Here is a 6,347-nt window from a genome sequence, read left to right as displayed (position 1 = left end):
TTTTATTGTTTCAGAACATCGAACAAACAAACTAAACACTGAAAACACTTCGTTTCACGACGAGGAAAATGTCCCTAAACACAACTGTAACTCTAAAGCTTCAAATTAGATATGGAGACAAAATATCTAAAAATAGTAAAAACAAAAACACTTGAAACTTCAAAACAATTGTTGATATAGTAAAAATCAAATTTAAGGTCATACTGATTTCTGGAACAGATTTATGTAACTTGAGAAATTCCCCTTCTGTCTCCTACAAACACACCATTTCACAAACATGGCGAATTATCTGTTGCTCTTGTTGCCATGACAACCGTGTTGACAAATTAAGCTGTTACTATGTTATACATAGTCATGCAGATACAGACTTAATTTTTTTTCAATAGTTGCATTTGAATAAGAACATAAAGGCCGTCACATTAATTCTGAATCAATAAAATATTATATTTCCTCCACTAAACATAAAACATAATTTCTGAATTCTGGTGCGACTCTAGAGTTTATCTATATTAGTTCTGTAGAACCAATCATAATGCGTGTCCACCTCTGTTCACAGAAACATGGCATTGTGAGCATTATTGGAGAATCTGACACATGGTGTAGCTATCGATCGCTGTTTAGAAAGGTACGCTGCTTCGGCTTTCCAGAAATGAACATTTCTTCAGAAGCCGCGCGATCGGTTGGGACAAACAGATATAGGAGGTGATACACGTAAGTTCAGTGCTTGAAATCTTTGTCTTCAAATTATATACAACCTTTGAACTCCAAAATGTAGAAAAAAAAAAAGAAGCTTTCCTAATAGGACTCAACAGGAAGACTGCAAAAGTCAAGGGTTTGTTAATCGAACTTGTTGTTCTGCTGAGGTGATCTTGAAAGGGGTGGACTAAACCAGAATTTGAGGTCTTCAGCTGTAATCTTTTTTTTGAATTTCAAAAGAAAAACATTATGGAGGGCACTCGTGTTGGTAAGTAAGTCAGTGAAAATTTTTTCTAATTTATGAACAAAGCTTCATGATTTTAGCTTTCTGTTCTCTCCAGTAGTACCACCAAACAGCAGTACGAAAAGTATCAACTAAAATCAATAAAAGTAAATTTTTGAAAACTGAATCGATACGAGTTTACTTAGAAAAGGGCGAATTCTGACTATTAAAAGTTTCGTTTGTTGTTCTTCATAGGTGTTAATTACCTAAAATAAATGCACCCAGAAAGCTAGGAACAACAAAAGCCCTTAAAACTTCAGTTCAGTTTATTTAAAAAGTTATCTTTTTGACTGTTATACAACAAGCAGCACTGTCTGATATCTATGTTAGTTTTGTGACTATTATATCGGTAAACAACGAGTACTACTGTGTGATACATATATCAGTTTAATGACTGTTATATCTATAAACAACGAGTAGTACTGTCTGATATCTATATTAAACCACATCTTATGTTGTAAGAGTGAACTATGTTATACCACATCTTATGTTGTCAGATTTAATTGTGTTATACCACATCTTATGTTGTCAAAGGGAACTATGCTATACCACATCTTATGTTGTAAGAGTGAACTATGTTATACCACATCTTATGTTGTCAGATTTAATTGTGTTATATTATTTTAAAACTCGAAGAATTTGAAACATTGACGTCATCTGTAATTATATAAGTTGTCTCTGTTTTATGTTAAATGTCATTACGTAAAGGTCTATATGGAGAAATACGTTTGGAACTTGCTAGCATATTTTTATTTGTTGTACAGCTAGTGTACTTTTTCTGTGATTTAACTTTAATAGATTATTATTGTACTTGAACATAAGTAAAGATTCTTCTAGCTGTGTGTCAAACTGGTTTGTCTACTGGTTCTTGCCAAGCTACACATTTTCTTTTGAATTGGTTTGTCTTGTATTTCTTGCCAAGCGATATATTTTCTCTTGATCATGTTTTTCTTTGCTAAATCCAAAGTGATGATTTTGTTTTAGAACTGGTTTGTCAATCAAACATACACTTGATCTGAATATTGCCAAGCTCTTTCTCTTCCATGAACAATAGCAGTACGATGTATAGGCGATAACAAGGATGTTTTCTTCTCTCCCACAACAGAAGTACGCTATATAGGCTATAACGAGGATGTTTTCCTGTCTTCCACAATAGCAGTACGATGTATAGGATATAACGTTTGCCTATTAGATTGTGTAATTATGTTCCATGTTCCACAATGGGAACATTTTACCAATTCTAAGTATTCACGAGAAAAATAAGATGAAATACATAATTTACCTCCCAAAAATTTAAGACGTTTGGGTAATTACAGGATATTTGTTAAGTACCCGTGGGAAAGAAATACGCACTAAAGAGAAGATATGCAGAAACATCTTCTGAATAATACGGTTTATAATATAGGCGTTAAGGTGCGGGTTGTTGGGCTGAGTCCGTTTGATCGACGCATAACTGTAAAAATTAAGAGTTTGCTGTTTAGTCAGTAGTTAAAAATTACTCTAAGTTGATTGATTATTGTGAAAAATTTATGCAAAAATATTATCCTTCTTTTCACAACGTCCGGTTGACGGCCATAGATACAAGAAGCTGGTGAAATTCCAGGATCAGGTAAGCCTGATGAGCCACTGGAAAAGCCATGAAATACTCGAGTATACACATATGTAGATGTTCAACTTTGAGAATAGTCTGATCCGCATTTTTAAGCAAGATATTTCATGGTCACCCATTGTTCACTAGTAAAATTGTATCTTAGCTTTTCTCAAAACAGTCCACGACATTGTATTATTCATAATTAATTCAAACTAGAACATAAAAAACAGACTCTATGGCTCGAATCGCATGAAAATAAACACAAAGAAAACTGTTATGGTACAAAGCAGCTGCCACCTAGTTCCTGGAATTATTGTGTAAGAAGAAAGTGCTTTGAGGACGAATGTGTTAATGTTCGTACAATATTGACCATGCGTGGTAGTCTAGCGTGTATAACCATCAACTAAACGTACGCATGACCTAGATACAGAATTTTAATTTCAGAACGTCCTGCGTTTCACGGAATTAGTTCCAAGTTCGATACTATTAAAAATACCGTCTTTGAAAAAGATACCAAGAATTTCAATTTAAAATATCATAACAAATCACGCTACTTTAAAATAGCTCAAATGAATTTAAACCGTTCTTCTTGATTTATTTTAATGTTCTAACATCATTCTACTTCTTTCTTTTGCATGTTCTTTCATGTTATCTGGTGAAAATAATTCAAAGTCCAGTCCTAAACGTTTTTGAAAAGCTTGAACACTAGTACATTGTTGTAACTTGTTATAGGCCTACATTTACAAACGATGCTAAGTGCACTATACTAACGTAAAAATCAACTTAATTGTACAAAGTAACTTAATTAGTTAATATGCGCGATAACTAACACAGATCCAAATACTTTACTAAAAGCGATAACACACTGACTGGTTCACTCCTCCGAATAGAAACAACTCTCTATCTTTTCGACTTTCTTCTCTAAACATCATATTTATAATCTACTCTAGAATTTACTAGAAAACTTGCCGTCAAATCTTTTGAGCTTTCTACGCCTATATTACTAAACCTTTTGATCTTAACGTCAACATCAGGACCCGCAGCTCCCTCTAGCTAACAAATACATAGAATCATTAAAAATATTGCTTAATGATTGTCGTTTGTTCGTAGTTAAGCACAAAGCTACACAATAGGCTATTGGTGCTCTGCACACCACGAGAATCAAAACCGAGTTTCTATCAATGGAAGTCCGCAGACACCGCTGTGACACTGAGGAGCTAACGATTGTAGTGTTACTTTTCTCTATACAGTGTTTATTTGAGATACTTGCATTTCATTGCTTTAAGAAGTAATTTGATTTAAAGATGAAAGGCTAACTATTAAAAAATTGTCATATAAACACTTTATAAAGACACACTTATAATACTGAAACTTTCATATTGAACATGCAATCATTCGTTTATAAATCTAATCTGTTAGTAAGGATAACTCTGATAAAGGTTTAACATATTATCTTTATTAACCTAGCCTGTTATTAAGCACAACTCTGTTAAAGGTTTAACATGTTCTCTTCATAAATATAGCCTGTTAGTAAGAACAACTCTGTTAAAGGTTTAACATATTCTCTTCATAAACCTAGTCTGTTAGTAAGAACAACTCTGTTAAAGGTTTAACATATTATCTTTATAAACCTAGCCTGTTAATAAGAACAACTCTGTTAAAGGTTTAACATGTTCTCTTCATAAATATAGCCTGTTAGTAAGAACAACTCTGTTAAAGGTTTAACATGTTCTCTTCATAAATATAGCCTGTTATTAAGCACAACTCTGATAAAAGTTTAACATATTATCTTCATAAACCTAGCCTGTTAGTGAGAACAACTCTGTTAAAGGTTTAACATATTATCTTTTAGGCAGATTTTGTTGAATAAGACCGATGTCTGTAGGTTTACTTTCTTCTTGGAAATCTTCTCAAGAAGTCAAAAAGCCGTTTTAACGTTGTTAGAACAACGAGCAAAAGTTGTAGATAGTGGTGAATTCAACAAAATCTGCCTACAAGAAAATCTATCACCAAAGTACATCAACATATTATCTTCATAAATATAGCCTGTTAGTAAGCACAACTCTGATAAAGTTTTCACATATTCTCTTTATAAATATAGCCTGTTAGTAAGGACAACTCTGATAAAGTTTTCACATATTCTCTCTACCCTGATAAAGTTCCACCTTCTTCTCTTTATTCTGAAACATTTTCGTCGTATTCTGTCTAATAGTTCTAACATATTCTCTCTACTCTGACAAAGTTTTGATGCATTCCTTCTACTCTGACACAGTTTGAGCATATTCTGTCTATTCTGACAAAGTTTTAGCATATTCTTTGTACCCTGATAAAGTTTTAGCGTATTTTCTCTTCCATTACAGTTGTTGGTTATATATTTTCACTACTAGCTTCGGTAGGCATAACTACCATCAATATGTCTGAGCGAAAATGTTATCTCTTTGTTATGTATTTAACAGTGATGGTACCCAACTAGTGAACTGATGCGTGTCAATCGTTAAAACTTAAGCTGGTATATTACATTATCTCCCTGATTTACTGGATTTATATTTAATTCTAATCTTTATAGGTAGTTTTTCTTGATCTGAAGTTAATGACAAACATCTAACATGTCTAATATGCTTCTTGACATTTTTGAAATAATCATTTCTAAAAGAAGTCTTGCATACATTGCGTCCACCAGGCGGCTGATAGATTAGTTGAAATGCCTCTCTCTCTAAACTTTAGTTTGTTTTGTACTGAAATTTTTCCTTGCTGACTTCATAATGTCTATATCAATGTTAGTGAAATTTCATTGGATTTAATGTTCATCTACGATAAATATACAGCTATAAATTATCGTAACATTTTTTTTGTTTTTTGTTTATATACAAACATTGGATCTTCCTATGAATGTTTTATTCACACATGTGAGAAGGGATGTTGAAATAACTTCCAGCGTGGACACATTTTTATCATAACAGTGTCTACTCTTTAGCAAGTGTTTGTTGTATTCTTTTGAGGGAAACGTTGCTAGTAGCAACAGACGAGAGAACGCAGACATATCTTTTTGGATCTAATGAAAGGTGAGACAACATGATTCTACATTTTCAACTTGTATCTAACGGAAGGTGTGACATGATTTTGCATTTTCCGTGTATATCTAACGGAAGGTGTAACAACATGATTTTACATTTTCCGCGTGTATCTAACGGAAGGTGTAACAACATGATTTTACTTTCACGCTGTATCTAACGGAAGATGTGACATGATTTTATATTTTCAGCTTGTATCTAACGGGAGGTGTGACATAATTTTACATTTTCGGCTTGTATCTAACGGAAGGTGTGACAACATGATTTTACATTTTCCGCTTGTATCTAATGGTTTGTTTGTTTGTTTAAAGTTAAACACAAAGCTACACCGGGTTTATAGTGTTGTAAGTCCGCAGACATTCCGCTGTGCCACTGGAGAGGGGGGGGGGGGCGCTGTATCTAACGGAAGGTGTAACATGGTTTTACTTTCCACGCTGTATCTAACGGAAGGTGTAACAACATGATTTTACACTTTCCGCGCGTATCTAACGAAAGGTGTGACAACATGATTTTACATTTTCCGCGCGTATCTAACGAAAGGTGTGACAACATGATTTTACATTTTCCGCGTGTATCTAACGGAAGGTGTGACAACATGATTTTACATTTTCCGCCTGTATCTAACGGAAGGTGTAACAACATGATTTTACACTTTCCGCGCGTATCTAACGGAAGGTGTAACAACATGATTTTACACTTTCCGCGC

General features: G+C 33.7%; 1 long non-coding RNA gene across 1 annotated transcript in view; it reads left to right on the top strand.

Annotated features, from left to right (window-relative positions):
* Positions 1–707: 707 nt before the first annotated feature.
* Positions 708–6,347, top strand: part of LOC111089370 — a 16,406-nt gene continuing 10,766 nt past the window's right edge. The window contains exon 1 of the long non-coding RNA XR_002613650.1: positions 708–964. This is a non-coding gene — a long non-coding RNA (uncharacterized LOC111089370). The remainder of the gene's footprint in view (positions 965–6,347) is intronic.

This window comes from Limulus polyphemus, unplaced genomic scaffold (genome assembly GCF_000517525.1).
Source record: "Limulus polyphemus unplaced genomic scaffold, Limulus_polyphemus-2.1.2 Scaffold6046, whole genome shotgun sequence".
Taxonomy (NCBI): domain Eukaryota; kingdom Metazoa; phylum Arthropoda; class Merostomata; order Xiphosura; family Limulidae; genus Limulus; species Limulus polyphemus.
The sequence above is the reverse complement of the archived record's forward strand: the minus strand, read 5'-3'. Positions and strand labels throughout refer to the sequence as shown.